General features: G+C 31.3%; 1 protein-coding gene across 1 annotated transcript in view; it reads right to left on the reverse strand.

Moving 5' to 3' along the window:
* The window catches only part of LOC136975908 (plexin-B-like), a 125,242-nt gene extending 103,699 nt beyond the window's left edge, over window positions 1-21,543 (reverse strand). Inside the window, exon 1 of the mRNA XM_067271072.1 lies at window positions 21,347-21,543. The gene's annotated coding sequence lies outside the window, so the exon portion shown is untranslated. The remainder of the gene's footprint in view (window positions 1-21,346) is intronic.
* Window positions 21,544-21,831: the final 288 nt, after the last annotated feature.

Genomic DNA, 21,831 nt, shown 5'->3' on the forward strand with positions numbered 1-21,831 from the left:
AATTCATATTTATCGATCCTATTTTAGAGGGAGGAAACCCTGAACCGTGTCGATCGTTCGAATACGTGAGTGATAATTAGAAAGACTTTTGTTCTAGCAGCTGGGCAACGCCTATTTATTGCTTTTTTTTAAAGACGGCTTTTGTATGATAACTCATCTTGCACAGTAATTTTAATATCTAGTCAACAAGCATATAAACCAGAATATCGATAATGTTCCGGTTGCAGAACATTATCGATAAATGTTAGGAATCAGAAATTGCTGTAAGAGCGGAATTGCATTTGACTTCCATCTTGATTATATTGATTCCCAGATATATACTTCTACAATTTACCTATACTTTACTTAATTTCAGTTTAATGTTAATTAGTTGTTAGCATACATTATCAATTATTAAAAATATATAGGTTAAATGACCATTCAAGTATTTATATTTTTACCAATTCAATAAAAATAATAAATTCGTAATACATTTATCTTAATTTAAATCCATTTAAAGTTTCTTTTAGATTAAATTATTTTATTATAATCAAAAGATATTTACCACAGGATAACATAGAAGTTGAATTGTCAGCCAAAGCAAGATGTAAACTAATTGAACTAGTTTTTATGAAAAGATTAGCGCGCATTAGTTTGTAAATGTTGTAGATGAATGAAAGGGGAGTGACAGTATCAAATAAATCTAAGCTTGCAAAAGTCTAGAGCACGTCTTAAACATAACTTCTACGTTCCATTGTTCGTCTTAATCTTTTAATTCTTCTTTCTTAAAGCTTATTTTTAACCTCTTAATGCCTTTAGAACAGCGACAATGCATTATTATTTTAGATCTTTACAACAGAAATATTTTAGACACTGTAATCTTAAACTAAAACCACGTCGGGTTATTTTAAAAGTTGTTTATAGTTGTAGTCTCCATTGCAAATGACTATATTATCTTTGTATAAATATAGGTTGATTCTAGGTTTATAGAAGTAGTGAAACTTTGTGTTTTGAAATTAGTAAATACAGATTCAGTTGAGAATGATTTTTTTTTTAAATGCATATCTTAGTGCATAACTTTACGTAAATCTGCATCATAATCACAGTTAACAAAAGTTTATCATTTAATTTTCTCTAATAATATTTTATAATTTATCAAAATTTTAAACAAAAGTAAACATTTTGATCTAAACAATTAATTTTTACGTATACATAATTAAAATATATATGTTTAAATTATTGTATACATACAAATTAATCATTAGCATTATCTTTTAAAAGTATAAAAAAAATCATCAATATTTTTTCTTACTCTTTTTATATCCTTAAAACAATTGTTATAATACTACAATTTAATTTTATCTACTACAAAGATCTTTTTTTATTGCAATTATTGATGAAATCTCTTATAGACCTTTAGGACATTCTACGTACCAAAAACAATGATTATGAGATTTTGCAATGCGTAATAAATCATTAAATAAATTTTCTTTTATAAAAGGATGTTCGTGGCATACTAACAAAAACGTGTATGAGTTTGGAAAAAATATATGTAATTATTTGAAGAATTTTGAAACAAATTCGAAGAATGCAAGGTAAGAAATATTAAACCTAGATTATGAGAGGTTTATGAAGGACGAATGCAGAAAGATAATACTTACTAACGTCCTTAAATAGGGGGAAAACAATAGACATTGATTTCATCTTAACTGATATGTCTATCATTGTTCTTTCACGGTTAAAGACTCGGTATCCTGATCAATGACTCGAGTAATAACGTGTGGAGCAGGGATCGAGGTTCCACGTCAGACCCCGGATGTCACAGGGATAGAAATTAGATGTTCGGAATCATGAAATGACCCCTGCTGATGAATCAATTAGATAAAACTATCTATCTGCACCGAGATAGACTATTAAAGATTATTGAGCTTCAATGTATAGGCGATTTTGATTCGCTAGAAAGGTTCAACACTGCAGGCTATATTCAACTAAATATTCTGATAGAGTCTCTTCTTTTTTTATTGTAGTCTGATCATTATAAATTGATATCTCTGATAGATCTTTCCTGAAATTTTCTTTTCGAACATAGCAATAGCATGAATTAATTGTTCCAGCTGCATGCAATGTATAATTATTAAAACATCTGCCCAGTACTTCAAGTTTTTTGTTTTTTGTTTTCTAATGAAAAAATTCTAAAGTTTTTAATTAAAATTATTGTTAGCAGTATTAAAAGCATTCTCTAAGTTTTACTTTATTCTTTTAAACGATAACACATTTTACAAGATTCAAAATTTTCTGTATTCTTTAGTAATAAAAAATTAATTATTTACGGAGGATTGCACATCATTCAAAGTGATACGTTCACCACATATGATATTTATTTCGAGCTTTTTAAATTTTATTATAAATTATTGATCTATGATCCTAAACAACGTTAATATTATTAGCGCTTTTACTAATGAATATCATCTTAAATTAAAGAATACGGTTTAAATAAAACATATGAACAGGATTTTAATATCGACATCAAAATCTAGCTTAGACTGTTTGATAAAGTGGAAATTACCAATATAAATAACTTAAGAAAGAGATTTCGCCTAATTATTCGTCCCTCATCACTCGTACAATCCTGGAAATTTGGAATATCCTAGAGGATAGAAGCATCAACTCTAAATTCATCCGCGCTCGGGTCTAAGATGTTCCCCATGGGCAGTTTTCACGAGTCCTAAACGACAGTGAATTACTGGAAAGGTGATATTTCACTGGCTGTTCGTTGGCATAGCAGGAGACGAGTAACGAAAAACTCGCCCTACTAAATATCCCGAGGCGAGAGGACCATGATCGATTTTCACGTCTAATCACAATTGACCTCCTGCAAACCGCCAAACTAACCGATATCTGCCATTCCTACAGCTTTGATCGATAGCTAGCTTGACCGAAGTTATAGGATCCCTGTCCTAGCGAAACTTCACTCCCTGATGTATTTACTGGATAAGTGGGACGAGTATTTATCTGGTCGGGTCATTGATTTGTTTGGAAATGTCTTCGTATAAAAATAAACCTTGGAACCTTATACTTTAGCGATTATATATATTGTATCATGTGTGGCCTATCACACAATACGAATCCGATTTACCAAGTGGAGAGATAGACCATTTCTCTGGCTAAGAACCAACTTTAAAAAAGTAAACTAACTATATTAAAGATTTATCTTCTATAACTTTTCTACTTAAAAAAAAGGAGGATTTTCTTTATCGCTACAAAATTTTATCGACATATAAATGGATACTAAAAATGCATACTTGTCAGAAATGCATAAATAATTTAAATTACACGCTATACTAAATCCATCCTAGTTACATAGAATTACGTTCGCTGTAAATTATAGTTATGAATAATTATAATTGCAAAATGCCTACTTTGTAACTATAATAAGATATAAATTATAAGGTTGCCGAGATTTAAAAAAAATTCTAGGTATAATATTAGCAACAAGCGTTATTTGATACATTTAATCGAATCTGCTTAATACTACTCTTACGAATTTAAATATGTTAATTATTCTTCAACAACTGGATATAATATCATGTAGAAATTTATATCATGATGTCAGTCCGTGAACATGGTGCATGCTGTCAGCTAATTTATATCAAAATTTGAGCCTACAGATGTTTATGTTGTAGGTAGACAGTTCTTTTGTCTGGCAATGGCGTCGTCAAGTCTGAGCAGATGACAGATTTCGAAATAAAAGAAGAAAATCTGGTGTGTTGATGAGCGGAAGTACATTTCTAAAAAGATGAGAGAAAGTTATGATATTAAATATAAATCAGTTCTGAAGACGCCAATTGAAGTATTTATTTTCAAAGATTTATAAACCAATTTGTTTCGGTTATTGTAATCTAACACGTTAAATTAAGCTAATTATTGAGAATATCATTCTTCTAACGTATATATTAATTTTTTCGCTCGTTTTTCTTATTTGATTCAATCAATGATCACCCATCTTTTCAAGTAATTTATCGACTTTAGTCAGGAAACGTGTTTGGGAGATCAATCATTCTTCTTTTTTTAACCGAAAAAATAAAAATAAAAAAAGGAAATTCTATAAACAGGATTTAAAATATCGTATCCAAAATTTAATTTATATCGTTAAAATAATACACATAAGAAATATATTTTTAAAAATTAAACACGATTAATTTTCTATTACGATTTTCGACTTTTAAAGCGGTAAATTTAAAAACAAGGATATTTGATATTGTTACGACAGAGGCATTTACCTAATTTATACCAATGACCCAGTCTGTTATAATTGATTAATAATGTAAAGAAATCCTTCGTTTCTATCGTGTCTTTTATTTTAAATTTACGAAATGAATGAAACTTACACAAATATAATTCTTTATTTATAAAATTATTATTCACACTCCGTTGGCACATTTACAAATCTATATTGAATAGAAGATGGGTTTAATAGTTTAAGAAGCTTTGAATCAACAGTAAAAATAGCTTGGTAACCATTAAATTTGGCTTATCTGCGTGAGGGTAAATATGAAAACCGCCTACTTACAGTATTTTCTGTCTTATAAACAGATAAAGGCAACAAGATCACATGTTAAAACAGATGCTTCGTATCAATTCAACAGGATGTCTATGAATGTTTAACCTATTTACAATATAGTTTGATCTAATATCATTTAGAATGCAAACAGTTTCTAATCAATTTATTATTTCAGTTTAAATGACGCCATAAGTTAATTAAATTTCAATGTGAATTAAACATATGAATAATGGAACGAACTTAGAACTATGAGACATGCCCGAATGATCGCTTACAGAATGTGAAAATAAATATTAATTTTAATTACGTGTTTTATTGTGTTTGTTTAATTTCTTTAGAGTCAATTTCATCACTTACATTCATTTAGAGATACTAATCTTCCTATTGCAAATTATGGCACAATTTCGACTCGTTTAACTAGAATTTTTTTTCTTTTTATGGAAGGAAGAGTCGTCGTGTTTTGGTTCTGTTTTTATTGCAGACTTCAGTCAACACGTATCCAATTTCATCTGAATATAAAACATCTCTGGATGGCAATAAGACTAACGAAATGGCAGTATTTTCGTCCTAACCTTATCAATGCCAAGCATTAGATACTAAAACAACAGGAACTTGTAGACCGTTGGCGCTAACGAGTCTCACATTCCTGACTAGTACCGAATGCAGCTGTGTCACCAACAAACACACACAAGTACTTATGTCTTGGCCCCTGACAAAACTCATATATCTGTCGTCTAGTGAGAGCCGGATGGCTGGTGTCAATGGCCATAATCGGCTGACTGCTAGGGTGTATTGGAATCCTTAAGACTGTCAGGACACGACTGTCAGACTACATGTCAAGAAACGTCGACTCTTGCACGTGTTTGATTCTGTGCACAGCAGTTCGACTTACAAGCTGAATTACAGAATATAAGCAAGCTGTGCACGCTGCCAGGAAGTGATCTTGTATTTGTACTTTATATATATAAAACTCTACATACTGAAATTGTCGATTTTCTCTTCTATCATAAAATAAATCTTTTTTTTTTTTTAATTAAAACAGATCGATACAAAAATTTCGAAAAGCTCTCAATTATATTTATGAAAATATTAATTAATAATATTAAAATATTCTTTGAGTATTTAAGTCATTTAAAGTGATGCTACTAACGTTTCACTGAATATCTATCAACAGTCATTTTACATCAGTTTTCAATACAAATAAAACTTTCAATCCAATTTACTGCAGGCCTAAGGTGGAAACCGAAATAACATTCAGAATAGATTTCTTCTTATAAAGCAAACAAGATTATTAAATTCGAAATTCCTCTTAGCTTTTTCTGATGCCAACTTACATCAAGTATCTGCTGTATCCAAGTGCTACATTTTTTTTTAAACCAGAGGTTATACCTGGGAGACAAATAAAAAATAAATTGGACTCTCTTCCGTTATAAATTTGTATAATTCATTTCTAGAAGAGAACAATTACATATTTATGGTCTCTTGTAAATCACATGCTTGTTTGCTTTATCCTTAATACAGTTAAACGTATAAAACAATGTGTTAAACATTACATATATATATATAATAAAAATTATATATACAACGCAAAATATATAGAAATTAAATTAGATGTTATGTTTTGATAATATAATGATAAAAATTTTCCTCAAATTGATTTTTATAACAATATCTGGAATTTTTTAAGTAATTCAAATAATCCATTTATAAATTTATTCTTAAACAAAACAACGTATTAAAAATAAGATTAAAGCAATATTATAAAGTCTATACTTAAACGTTTCATAGAATTGAATGTGCTTGCAAGATAACTAACATTTGAATAGTGTGTTAACTGAAATACTGTGTTAACTTAAAGATAGACTCGTGTTTGAATACGTTTCCGATATAGATGTCAAAATCTTGTACAAGTTGGACTTTCTTTACCGAGAGATAAGACAGTTCAGTGGGTCTAGATAGGAGGACAAAGTGGGTTTCTAGATGTGCTTCATAGAGTTATAGCTGTAATGTAGAGTCTGCAACAACTTTTACTTAACCGATGACATCGTAACAGACTTCGTAACGCGTTCGATAACGTGTTAGTTGGATGTACGAACTCAGTTATAGGATGATATAGTTTCGTTATAGGTCTAAATACAGTAGTTTTGTGTTCGTTATGGGATATTCAAAAAGAATTTAACATAAACGAAAAAATATCCTAGCAAAATATTGCGTAAGAAGATTTTATATCGAGTTTCCTTTTTTAAAAAATGGCATTCATAAAGTTAGCTTAATGATAGGATTTACTCAAGTACTTTCTTTTGATGCGAGCAGCTTACTTTTTGACTAAGGGAAAAAAAAACCTACGATTGTACTGTGCAGTATAATATTATAATTCATTCTTAACTAGCAAATAATATATTATAATTAAACTTCTTATTTTTGTATTCATATTTTATTTAGAAATTTTTCGACTTCATACGAATCCGAGATATTAGAAATATGATTATAAAAAAAAATCAGCTTTTTACTTTGACTCTTAACCTTATAAAGTTGTTCGTATTCATAAAGAATTAAATATCGTAAAACTGTTTTGAAAATAATTTTTATAATTAAATGATTTTCTAGGAAAAACATTTTTTTAATCTTATTAAACAATCTCTCACAGGTGAGTTAAAATAATCGTTAAAATAGATAGAAAAACAAGCAGGCAAAGAGAGAGAGAGAGATATCAAAGGACCTGGGCAGCTGACGCCACTTGCAAAAACGAAAAAGTGCTTATGAGATTACATGGTGCATGGAGAGTAATTACGTCACCGATTTTTAAAACCATGGTTGTAAAGAGGGAAATTGGACAGAAAACGACGAAAGTTAGGAAAAGAAACTAATTGCAGTGCACTCTAATGTAAGAGTTGGATACAGATGAGCATTCCGGCTTTGATGTCTTCTTTCTGATACCTGTTAGTAATTAAGCGAGAAATGAAACGTAGCATTTCGATCGATTTACTTATCACAAACATTAAAGCAATATCTTGATCTATTTATCGCTCTACCTTCATTAGTTAATCTGTACGTTATCTGGTAATAAAGTGGTTCATCCTCACAAAACAAGATTATCCGGAAAATACCTTCGACGATAACATTTGTTCTATGAATAATAAAAATGATAATTTCTCTAAATTATTCATATTCTCTTAAACGAAACGCTTTTCGATTGTTGCCATAAATAACCGAGGAAATTAGGATATTTTATAAATAAATTTTTCCTTGTTATATAAGACAAAATAGATGTGAAATCCTTCCGATAAAATATTTGATTTTTAAATTACATAAACCGTTAAATGATTAACGCGATAGAGTAAAAACACATAGGAAATATGGAGAAATAATTTGAAAGTAAATTGTCCAAGCTGAAGAATTTTAAATTGCAGAAAGATTAGCGGAATTGTTTATTTTAACTGAATATAGCACTGATTAATTACATTAAGGCGATTATTCGAAGTAAATAATTTAAAAATTTTTAATCCCGAAAGCAGTCTGTTTTTTAATGTGAATATAATAGATTTAAACAACATTAACGGATACGCGACGTTAAACAAACTCATTGAAATATATAGAATAACTTCCTCTTTGGAAGAGGAAATGTCGTCTTGCTCTGAATGCACGGTCATTGACACGTGACTAAGGCATCATGCACAGGCATTCGAGTCATTCCCTACTTCAACATAGAAACTTTGTTTACAGCCAAACAATTAATGGCTGTCTTTCGGTTTGTCAAAAGAGGAAATATTTATCCGGAAATATTCTAGGAATTCATTGCTAATGGCTGTTTTTAAAAGAAATAAAAGCGATTATTTATCTTTAATAAGTAATACGTTAAGAAGAGTATGAGTCAGAGACCGGTGGAAAAATTTTACGGAATGAAATATTTGGAGGAGTCTGCATTCTACTTGTCTTTCAGCTGTAAGATCAGCAGACCTGCTTTCTCCCTCAGTCAATATTAGGGTTACATCCCGGGTTACGCTAGGCAAATACACGTGTCCAAAATCTGTTGCCCGGCTGTCCTTTGCCAAGCATTCTACGCCCTTAAAGGACGTCCATTACTTCGGTCGTCGTCTATCAATTGCACTAATTGTTTTTACTTGTTTGACTGATGCATGCACTGGGTTGTCTGACCGATAACACCGCAATCTTGGAAACCTGGCATGACGTAATTAGTGACGCTATATCACACACAGCGCTGATGTAATCTGCAGCACGCATCTACAGATTAAGTAAAAGAGAAAAGCAGAGGTACGATTATTTTCCCAAAGTCCATCTAGTCTGGAACCATTTCACTAGTCGATGTTGGTGTTTCCTTCATCATCATTAATTTAAAATCGATATTTTCTGTGATAAAATCGAATATTCCAATCTCTAGCTGATACACGAAGTCTATAAAATCGAATTTTTACTTTTTTCTAAGTGATACGAAGCTGTAAAATATGAATGAAGATTCCAATCAATTCTTTGATGGTTTTAACTACTTAAAGTATGGTAAATGAGAGATTTATTTCAACGCTTTCGATGCGACAAAGTTTGTATTTGCAAGTTTAATGCGATGGCAAATAATGAATTTATAATCCTATGCTATACGATGATTCACCGTGATGAATAAAGGTGACAATAAAGGCGCGTGCCACGTCTAGTGACGAACTATGAAAACCAGCTATTGATACACGGCCAACCAACCCCAAAGGCTGATAACATCTCGTTAATTTCGCAATGAGGTGGAGCCCATTTGCTTCCCTAGGGACAGTGGGTTTTTTTTTTCTACAGCATGATAGTTATTTCGCTTTCAAACGACGTCGTACCCTTCATGGGGTGGAGCCGTGGAACCAAAGGCGTAATGTTGTTTGGAGGAGTCTATCCCATTGACCTCATAATCATTAGTCAATTTTCCAATTTGGAATCCCTATGAGCCACTTAGCAATTGTTTATTTGTCGAAAGGTAGGCTGCAACTTCCTTTTTACTCGAGACTTTTACAAAAAACGAAGGTGTGCCGCCTGTTATCCTTTTCTTTTTTAATTCTAGAATTTGAAAAGCCTCGCTATTATTACTATTATGACTATAAAAGTAAGTAAATAGCGTAGAAAAGATCAGAAAGTTTTCCTTTCCTTCAAAGATAAGAAAAAAAAAGTAAAATCGATAAGTTAATATGGTTGTCTATCCGCTTTTCCCTTATTTAAAGCGTATTCTGTTAGTTCAAGTGACAATCAAGGCATCTGAAATGATATGAAAAAAGACATGTATTTCGAAATGAATTTCCTTTATTTTTATTCCGTCAGCGTGAGATATTGTATTTCTACCATGAAATCTCGTCTGGCCGTTATTACTGGAGACAGACTAGTTCTGTGCAAAACAGGAAATTAAATGCAAAGAGTGAGAAAAACAAGATGCCTGATTGTGCGATTTTTGTATTGGTTGTGTGGTGCTTGCTACCAAGCATCCCAAGCGTGCCTTAAATGTAATGACTTTCGCTCTAAACTCATTAAACTCTTTTGAATTGTAAAACGAGATTAAAACTACATGAACGTTATGCAAAACATGAAAAATTAACCAAAAAATCTTCTTTAATAACAATAATTCATCTTTTAGTGCATATTTTGCAAATGGCTACGTTCTTATTCTCTTTAATTTATCGGGCTCGTTAATAATTATCTCTTACTACAATAAAATTCTCGTTTAATGAGGAGATTTCCTCAATTTTTAAAATAACTACATCAAATTATCTAATTTAGTTTTTTTATAAAGCAGATTATAATCAAAATTACTCTGTATCCATTCATTTCAATATCAATAACGTAGAGAATATTTTATCGAATATTATGATTTTTAATATTCTTTGAATATATTCACGCAGTGGAATAATTAATACAATGCTGGACAAATTCCTATTCAATATTAAAGATTTAAAAAAATAAAATAAAAGCATTTTTTTCAAAAAAAGTTTAGATTACAAATAAAACTGTTGGGCGTGTAAATCACGATCAATATTGAAATTATTGTAATTTATGCGAAAATTTGTGACCTCTGACTGCTCGCGTTGTATAATACAGTAACTTGACAGATCTAAAGAAGCTCTTTCATAAACCATACATAGTAGCCTTGCTTCTGAGATTTTTTTCTTATTTTTTGTTCTTTCGTTCGGCGTTTCAAGTGTGCAAATGATGGATTGGACAGTTTCAATACAAGGTGGTTCAACTGATGCGGTGGAATTATTCATAATTCTAGACAGCCATTGTGACGTACAATATCAAAAAAGCGTAGGATTCATCCAATCAATAAATATTGGCTGAAAGATGGCCTATTTGAATGATAATCCGGTCGTATCGACGTTATGGCAAATGACTATGTTTTCAATGGAACTATCACGTTTACAGACGTACAGAAACATCTGTCTGCAATCTTTAATAATGCCATAATAACCAATGAATAATTCGATGCTATTTATTTATCTCTTGTTTATCAATTTAATCTTTTGTCGGTCATCTTAGGAAATTCAAATCTGTTAAAGTCGTGTTTTTCTTCCTCGTTTAATTTCCTTTAGAGTCAATAAAGGCATTGCCACGTTTGTGGACGGTAATAAAAATTAATGATGTCATCGTAGGTCCCATCTCGGTGGTCGTTTTATCCCGAGGTTAAACTAAGATATCGTAACCACGGGTCAAGGTCGATGACGTTAATTGTTCTGGAGAAGTGTAATGTCAAAGGATTATCCCTACATCGTTCTATACTGTCAACCGGCTGCAATTTCTTTTCTATAGGCTTATGGAGTAAAGCTTGTCAGAGAAAATGTCGACCTTTCAAAAGATACAATCTGTCGAAACTAGAGATAGTCACAAAAAAGTTTCTCATTTAACTTGTTTAATTTTTTCATTTCCAATTGTGTCGAATACGTTTCTAGTTTAAAGGCTATAATTTCTTTTGTCAAACGGAAAGATGTCATGTGTTGAATTTATAATACATTTCTTTGCAATATTATTATAGTTACAAAAGTCATGAATTTTTAAATTCTGAATAAATATGAAATTCTCTCTAAATTTATTACTAGACAGAATTTTAAGAGTGTAATTATGCCATTTAAAAATAATTTAAATCAAAATGAGTTAGGAAAATATTAAATTTTTTCATTTCACTTTACAATTATGTAAATTATGCTATTCGCGCTAAGACATACGTAAATATTTTCCAACGTATATTTATAAAATATATATATCTTAAATGTAAACATTACAATTTTGTCATAAAATTTATTTTTATCAAATCTCAAGTGTGTGTAATCTACATCTATGATAAAAACGTCATAAGATTATTCTATTAAACCCAAGTAAAAGTAATTTTTAAAATATCAAAGTTTAGAACATTTGAATTTACAATATAACTTTTAGGCTATTTAATTTTCAAGAAAGACTCCAATACTTTAACGATGGATACGTTGTTGATAATCATTGTTATATTTTTTCTAAATAAATTATAATACCAAGGGGCAGATAGTTTTGAATCATTTTTATAGAGTCACATAGTAAAATCCCCGAGGTGTATTGAATCGAGTTTTCATCAGAATTCAAAAACAGTTTGATCTATAAAATATTCATTCGAATGATAAATAATTTACTAGTAGACTATATCCATATAAAATAATATAAGTCTATCTCGTTACATTCATTTATATGCCTATGATATTGCTATTAGACTACCAATATAAATTGAATTTCAAATAATGTTTGCAGTATTTTTGTATAAAGAATGAAGTCTTTATACACATAAATGTACTTAAAATATTTTTTTGCTTATAATTTTATATATTAATGTATTTAATTTTATTTATAACATTAAATATATCAATATTATTTCATGATATATTATGCATTTATAACTTTTTAAAAATAGATATGTTACTGTTGATCAAAGCAGCTTAAAAGTATTATTCATTAGATTTTAGATATGTTTTGGGGGTGTAAATATAATGTTTTGAGATTTTTTTATAAATGATTCATAATGTTTTTATCTGAAATGGGATTTACGAGCAGTTTTTATTTCTTTGTTTCGATAAATCGATGATTTTTAATGTATTATCTTCTTAAATGTGTTGAGTCTTTGAAAAGTCAAAAGCATTTTTATGTAATGCAGCTATGTCAACCATTCCGAAGTATCAAGCTAAACCGATTAAATTCTGATGGGATCGCTCGACTGGCGTCCTACGCCGATCTGTTCGAAATATCTATTGATTGAAAAGTGAATGGACTTTCAATATTTGTTATCTGAGTCCAGGTAATGAAAACGGAGATATCGGCATCTCGACACTTCACGGTTGTTAACAACACACTCCGTACCACAGAATGGTGGCCAAAGCGGAAAGTAAACTGGCGAACGTCTGGCGTAAACAGCCGTGAAAAGCAACAAAAAGACCCGTGCTTATTGTCCCACTCCATCAGAGCTCGGGATCATTCTTCTCTTCGGCATAACCTCGCACGTTTTGCTATTTATCTGTTTTCAATACCAGGGGAGAGGGCCCTCTCATTACGTTCCATTTCATGGGAAATCCATGGGGGAGACACAAGGTGTGGGTCTTTTGCTTTGCCACCTAACTATAGGCGAAGAATGGATATACCAGATGGAGCCTCACAATAGAGCTCCCTGTTTTCCTCATTTCTGTAGATATGAACGGTTACTTTTGTATTAACGATTCACATGTAAATCAAGCTGTCACTGAATAACAATTCTTAGGAGATGAACGTCCTGAGTGATGGGATACTATTCAATCTTGAAGTGTTCCCTTCTAACCGGATCGCTATGGCTCTAGCTCTACTTACAACTTCACGGTGGACCGGACCCATAAGTTAGACGGGTGCGATTCTTAGCCTACTTAGAGTTAATAAGCAGAAAGCGATCGATGTTACTACTTCTGGTCATCCACTAAGTAAGTAATTAACTGGAGACGAGTGCAAGGTGCTGTCGATATCTGCTGGCTTTTCCTCGACAACTTTAACTTGTCTCGATTTGATAGATTTGCCCTATAGGCCTACTTAATAAATTTCCTTCAGCGGGGTGTGCTTCGTTTGACCGTTTTATGGCATTTGTCGGGTTAGCGTTTATTCTGATTATAATTCTTTTTATTTATTTCTTTTATATATATCCTGTATATAATGTGTTTTTGGATACAAGCAGAAATGTCGTGACAAACATATTTCGCTGGAAATGTTAGACAATATAATACCAGCAAGAAAACTTTGTGAATGAATATGTTAGGAGAGTTAAAGGATGAACTCAAAACTTGGTTTCGATTTTATACCATTGCATGAATATGTTATAAGAATAAAAGCGAAGGATTAAAGCATGTCTCGCTATAACGGCAATGCACGTTTTGTGTATTAGAGTATTTCCGAGGTCAGTCTGTATAATTCGCTAGTAATGCTAGTTCGGTTATTCCATTCGTTCTATTTTCCGAGATGATGTCTAAATCTCGTTCCATCTATTTCAGGAATGTATACGTCCTTGCAAGATGTCGGTGAACGTCCCTTAATTGATTAAAAGCAGGGACGGCCTGCGAATTGGATTTACTTCTAAAAGCATCCTCTCTCTCTTACTTACCTTGTTCGTACAGTTCTCTTTCTAACATTTCGTTTATATAAGCTTTAGCTTAAAATTCAGCAAACGAACTTGGACATATTATTGATAAATTGCTCAGACAGATATATACATTTAAGTAAAGGCGTGAATTTCTGAAACAAAAATTCATTTGGCCATTTTAATTTTTACTCTAAGTGAAAATATTTAATTTGATAAAAGTTGGAAAATTAATAAAGAAAACATTTTTTTCTTTGTTTATTTAAAGGAGAATTTATTTTTTAAAAAAAAAGTAAAAATTCGAACAAGTTATAATTCAATTTTTATCGTTTAAAAAAAGTTAAAGTAATATCTTAAAATTTAGATATCGAAACATATTTATGGAGTTTTTACAAAAAATTAACTTTTTACAAGTTATTTAATATAATAACTTTAACTGTAATTTAATATCATAGTTTACTCATTCAGATATAGATTTTTTTGACTACAGTTTTTACTTAGTTTTTTTACATTAATATTTTTTAAACTTGTAGCTTCTTCTTCTTTTAAAATTAAACTTTAAAACATCTAAAGCTCAAAATAAATTTTTAATTTTAAATCAGAAAAGTGCATAGAATTTAAACATACTTTAAAAATATTTTTAAGTATTTTTATTTATTTATTTTCTAAAATATTGTAAGAAAAAGTCTCATAAATACCAAGATGCAAAAACGTCATCTAACTAACAGCATTGTTAAAGTAAACAAATGCTTAAAATCAAAGAAAAAGTCGTATTGTACAATGTATTGGATATATATATATAAGTTATATATTTTCTAACGGTATTTCGATATTTAATGAATATTGGCACAACAGATCATTCCCCTCAGGAAATCTATTGTCATTTTTCTTTTTCTTTCTAAATCCAACTTCAATTTTGCACCATCGAGTGTTAGCAGTGACTGGCATACTTGAGGAACTTAGGTCGATTCTCTTATAAAGAAAAAGAAAAAAATAATAATATTTTCACTCGATAAAGAGTTGATAATCCGTCAGCTTTATTTAATTCAAATAGTTGCTTTCGTAAAGAAGAGAACCATTCCCATGATAGCAGAAAATACTAACATTGACCAAAGACAAGCTTTTCGTGTCACAAGCTGTCTGACAACATCGTCCACACGTTGACAACAGATGACTCAGAAGACCAAGTCTACCAGAAGAGGGAAAGGAAAAAAAATACCTTTCTATTAAAACAACTCCACTCCAATAACTAGTTTGTCTGTGCCAGAGGCGTCAGATAAGTTGAGAAAAAACAGTTTCGATGTTCTTAGTCAATAACTGTACTAGGTGCCTTTTTAATGAAATCAGTTAAGATCTTGCTCCTCTCAACAAATGGACTGAAGAAGAAAAATCCTAGCAATATAGCAATTAAAAGTTACAGGGAGGTCAGAACAACTCTGTGCTTTTAATTAAAAACAAAACGACATTTTTTCACTATTTCATGCTTAAATGGAGTTTATCTAAAATAACAATATTTACTACTAGGTTATATAGTTTACTATATATATATTATTTTAATATAGTTTGAATTAGTCTATAACAGTAAAAAACATATACAGATAATTAATAATTTCGAATTATTTTGTATGTAATAAATCATCATCTATTCATTTCTGTACAATAGGGATTTATTGTATAGATTAAAATGCAATTTTTGTATCTGAGCCATTTAAATAGCTTGTTTTTAAATAAAATGAATGATAATTAATTTTTCGCTAATGGGCCAAATTTAATTAGCAAAGACAAAAGTATTGTTAACCGTTATATATTTTCGTTTGTCAACTACAGCGTGAAATATAAACGATTTACATTCCGATCGTCTTATTCATATTATAATAACTTTTAAACTTGACAATGAGTTGATCTCGCATTTAAGTTTGTTTTCCGTCTAGACGTGACTCAACTTCTATAAACTTTAATAAAAGATGTGCAACTTATTTATCAACTTATATTCATCTATTTCCTTAGATATTACACCACAAATGATTTAATACCGAGCGACTGCATTAAATTTACTAACAGGAATATTCGTTTAAGTTGGTTTGATAGTCCTTTCATGTTAAATACTGTATGGATATGTCTTCTTTAAACGAAAGCTAAATAGTTTAATATTATTTCGAGTGATAAATAAGTAATTTTGTAAATTAAACTAAATTGATAATTCCTAGAATTAACGCTAAATATTTAAATAATTCCATGAACTAAATCTAAATAATCCTTTAATTAAAGTTTAATAGTTTTCTACTTCCCTGAATCAATGCAAAGTAATTTCGTAAGATAGAATTAAATACTTTTAATCGATATTATAAAAAATTAATACTACTAAATCTAAAATTATTAGTAATAAATCTTGATATTCAATTATGTTATTGGGCAAAATATATAAAACAATATATAAATTTATCTTACTATTTAGATAAAAACAATATCATAACAGATCTTAGCCTTATATTTATTATAAAATTGTAATCTACTTTTTAGGAATTTATTCATAAAAACAGGAAGTATAAAAAAGGCAACTTAAACCTAATTGTATCCTGAGTTACATTATTCTGATTTCGTAATAGTAGTTTATTAAGTTCCTCAGATAACAACTTGTTACTGACTGGGTATGATTAATTGAAAAGATTAATCTGGCTACTAAACGTAATTTGAAAACAATGTTTTAAAAATATGTTGTACACATAAATATATTCAATTGTGTAGCGTCTATTAATAAATTATTCCAAATATTTATGATAGAAAAATAATAAAATGGATCGAACTCATACAAACTTTCGACCTATACGACGCCATAGTATTACGAAGCCGAGATGTATGAGTCATTAGTTGGGTGAGGTCATGTAGGGTCGACTCTTTTTATCGCCATCTTTCACTCAACAATCTGATATTATAACAGTATTTGATTCGAAACTTAATAGGCAAATAACTAGAAAGCTAAATTACTAATACAGAAGTATATCGTCAAGGCCGCCATTTTTTCTGATATAGATCGTGGCCGCGATATAATCGACCTTCAATGTCATCTGTGATTCATATGGTTATCTCGAATAATTTCGCCACCCTAATTATCTATTATATGAGTAATAAAAAAACAATGAAACGTGATTTGTCTACATATTTTGCAAATCATTCATGCGTAAAGTAAAACATGCTACACGGCAAGTTTTCTCATTTAAGATTTTCTATACGTCAACTAAATACTAACATTCTCACTTCACCCGGAATGTTTAAAGGACATGAGAAAAGAATGACGTCACTGGCATGATGGTGTTCCACAGAGGCACCGCAACAGCGTGCAGGTTAGATGAAGCAAACTGTGACAGTCCACTGTTATGTACAGAGAAAGTATTGGCCTCACGTAGTTTACACAGTGTGCGCTTTCTTGTTTGTTAGTTGTGCGACGCCCAGGTACATGTTATCGATACACAGTTCACCAAATAATGTTCTATTAGTTTTTTAATTTCGATAGTTACTCTAAGATCACCACGCAGGCTACATTAATTAGAAAAAAATACATCAGAATCTCCAACGTTAATAACTATATTTTTATTTCTTAATTAAATTTACAAATTTTCAGATTTTAGACATTCTAATAGCTTAATTTTGAATAAAAACAATATTTACATATATTTAGATGACATAATTATGCCATGCCAAACAACTTCGACTAATTTAATGATTATTAATTAAAACTGGAGTAAAGATTAGGCCAGATCAACTAATTACTTGTAAATCCTATCGAAGAAACTAATTAGGCAAATTTCCCTTAGGAATACACAAAATTATAATTTTTCTAATAAAAATGGTTAGGATTATTCAGAACGGGTGATGATAATTACTCGCAAACTTGTTTAAACACCTTTAATAGAACTCCTTCATTTAATTACTTTTCAAATGTTACTTCTGAGTTCATTCTCATAAAAATACATCATTTTTGAATAGTAATACCGAAACGTATATTATTGAATATTATTAACATCGAATTCTGAATGATTCATACAATCGAAAGATGAAAATACCTCGAGTTCTATTCGATTAATGAAATCGTTTCTTTATCTACAGATCGATAAAACTCCATTCACCTGTTGAATAACTAAAATGAAACATAAAACCGCTAGAGCCTAAAGGTCATAAAAATTAAACTAACTCATCTAACATCGATTAAATATGCGACGTCACTTCCAAAATATTCGTTCATTCATCCGAGTGAAGTATTAATTAAAAATACATGAAAATTTAATGAAAAAACAGGGTGCTAAAACGGAAATTGGACCCATTACTGTAAAGAAAATTCGGTAAAGATGTAATCAGTACAGACCTTGTTATTTGTCGTTGTTGTTTATTATGCATCACCCATGGCAGCCTATATTTTAGGCTAGCGTCAAAACCTCTCTTCGTCTATACTTTAATTAAGCCCCGAAGTTAAATTCTTTTCTTCTAAATTACCGGAAATTTACAGTTGTGATTGATGGCAGATTCGAGAAGTAATTTTCAAGGGAGAGAAAGTTAAACGAAAGAAAAAGAATATATATATATATATATTTTTTTTTTTTTTTTTCTCCCTTCTGCCTCCGTCTTACTTTCTTGTGATTTGATTCATCATTTCATTTCATTAAAAATTTAATATATAGTTACAGTAATTTTTTAATAAACTATATTTATATTTTCAGCTTTGAATAAAAGATCAAAATTCCAGTTTTTGTTCGAAATTATAAGCAATACATAGGAGAAAATATGGGTTTATGTTTAAAACATTAATTCGGGTTATTATGTTGTTAGAACATCCAGTTTAACAATAAAACTGAATCACATTTGTCGACTGTATGTATTTTATGATCGGTACGGAAATAACAAAACAATATACTATTATATAAATCTGCATTCTTCGTTTGTACAGTACATTAATATTGGATTTTTTATGTCTGTTATTGATTAATCTTTTTTTAAAAAAATTAAACAATTTCTGTTTTCTTTTCTAGATACATTATTCGTATCTTTCTTCATTCATCATGAAAGATCTTTGGATAATTAATCTGTTTGGTCAGTAGCGAATAGGAACTTCTCCCTCTAATCATATCGAATATAGAGGCCTTACTAATAACTACTCTCTCCTTTGCTTAAGTGGAACTTTTAGGAATGTTTACCTCTATACAAACCCTATTTGTCAAGAGTGCTCTGGCACATCGTCGTTTCGGGTTATAGTTCGGTTCGTCTACCATAAGATGAATATTGCCGCAATTATTGAAATCCCATCGACATTCACTGCACTTGCAACACCAGTTTGCTCTCCATTTGGTCACGAGGGAGCTCGAGATTCGGGTCGAAAGAGCTAATTTGGCTATTATATTTGACTTTAGCGAATTAGCTATTTTCGTGAGAGAACGGCAGTCATGGAGTATGCAAGATTGCATTTCTCTCTGCCTTCGTTAACACTAATCTTCTGACTAACAAGCAATGAGCGATGGACAAGCACCACCGGTCTACTGTGTCATCTACTATACTGTTATAGTGTTGTATTATTGGGTATTAGGTTCAGACCACGCTTGGCTAATTGTTGCGTCATGGCAAGCCAAGTTCCAATTATGAGCATATGCATAGGCGAGATATGTCTAAATGGAAACTATCCTTTAATAATTTCGTGCAAACATTGTTAAAAGGCGGCATTTTAAGAGAATTTTATGGAACGAAACCAATTTTCTATGCTTGTCAAGATTTGTTTATAACTATGCCCAAACATTCACTATCAAATACAAAAGAAAAAAAAAACACGAAATTTTCTAATTTTTCTCTCCTACTAACAACCTTCAAGTCCTAGATAACAGGATATGAAGGTCATTTCTATTCGATTTAATTTACAACTTACCGTTCAAGTGATTAAATTAAATTCCATGATACAAACCAAACTTTTATATTACAGATTAATACGTTTAACGAAAAATAGACTTATTTCATACTTATTTATAATAATTATCGAAATTTAAAATTTATAATAAAAATACGAAAGAAAAAAGAAATTTTAAAATTCCTACCCCATTTTTCGAAATTAAATCATTCTTAAAAACCTTTAAAATATTGAAAATCGAAAGTGAAACTTTGAGATGAATTTTCAATAATTGTAAAATCAACAGGTCTTTGAAATTTTGGTGAACGTTAAACTCTACGATAGCAGCCATAATCATATGATTTAGTACATCATAAATCTGAATGATCAATTAATTACTTTTTCAACAACTGAGAGCAATTATTTACGGAATAGTAGTAGTTAAAAAAGCTAATCTAATTGTTCAGTGATTCGTAGACTGTTTTACAAGTGGCCAGATTAGTTTCGGTAATACAACCACCTCCAAACTATAAAAGCTACGGCGGCGAATCTATAGTTGTGTAGTTTATAGGTCGCATGGCCTTCACAGGCAGCGATGAAAGACACAGCAGGAGCGCGCTTAATGTTTTCCCAGGATTTCTTCGTCACCCACTTGGCCATGGAACGGAATCCGACAACCATACTTCTCCCCCACGACAAAACGGAAGGGGAAAACTGTTGACATATCGACATTCGGGCGGCAACTAATACAATGGAGTTCTTATATCCGACCGGCAGACCGTAAGCTGAGTTTTTCTTCATTGTTCCATCATCCACTAGTTAATAATTACAAGTGTTCTGTGAAACCCGTAAGCCGATCTGAAGTAATCCGACCCACAGTTAATGCTTTAGTCTCTCCATAGGGATAACGCATAGAAACAAACTTAACTTGGCAATTTAACGTTCCGAACTATAGCGCATACCTAGTCTCCGGGGATCGATTTCTGAACAGAAGAGAAACGGGACATCCTGTCCTTTCCTACACTGTCAACCTGCTTGATACAATCATCCCTTTGGAACCTAGCGACTATTATCACCGACTGGCATTCATCTATAGTAAGTCGGGTGTGTGTTGCGAGAGTGTGAATGTGTGTGTGTGTGTGTATAATATATATAGCCTATATATGTGTGTGTATATCTACGAAGACATCGAGCAAACACCCATTTCGTTTACTACCATAATCCTATCGAAGAAAAAAAAAACATACTCTATCTGTTTGATAACCGATTGTTTACCCTAAAAGAACTATCAACACGGAGATAAAATAAAATTAGCGGGTTGTGATCGAAATGTAAACGTCGAAACGGTACTCACCCCAATTGGTCGCAGTCCAAACAAAGTCGAATAACCGTGACCGATAAGCGGTCCTACAACCTCGAGAACGACGTTGAGATTCCTGCGTTTGTCTACAACACAAACCACCACAGATGTTGTCACTTCCAGCACTGAACAGAGACTGGCTGACGCGGAGCGACGCCGCTCTGATGTACGTTATGTACAAAGACAGCCAACCATTTCGCAGCGGCAGACGATCTGGCTGGAACGCTCCACTTATCCTCAGGGAGAGACGGTGACAGGAAGAAAGCGTTGCACAACAGCCCGCTTAACGGCAACCCCTCCAACAGGTTGTGGACAAGTTCTAGGCTATCGAGGGAAGGACCGCACGCTCACAACACTAGCAACTCGCGGATGGACGACTCGAGCGAACCACTCGGGTTAACGCGTGTGTTGTCGGTTCCTCAACCTTTGACGCTCCGACAAGAGTTCAAGGTGACGGGATTAAAAGTCATAGCAATTTC

The sequence above is a fragment of the Centruroides vittatus genome, unplaced genomic scaffold (assembly GCF_030686945.1).
Source record: "Centruroides vittatus isolate TY-2023 unplaced genomic scaffold, ASM3068694v2 contig_391, whole genome shotgun sequence".
Lineage (NCBI taxonomy): Eukaryota > Metazoa > Arthropoda > Arachnida > Scorpiones > Buthidae > Centruroides > Centruroides vittatus.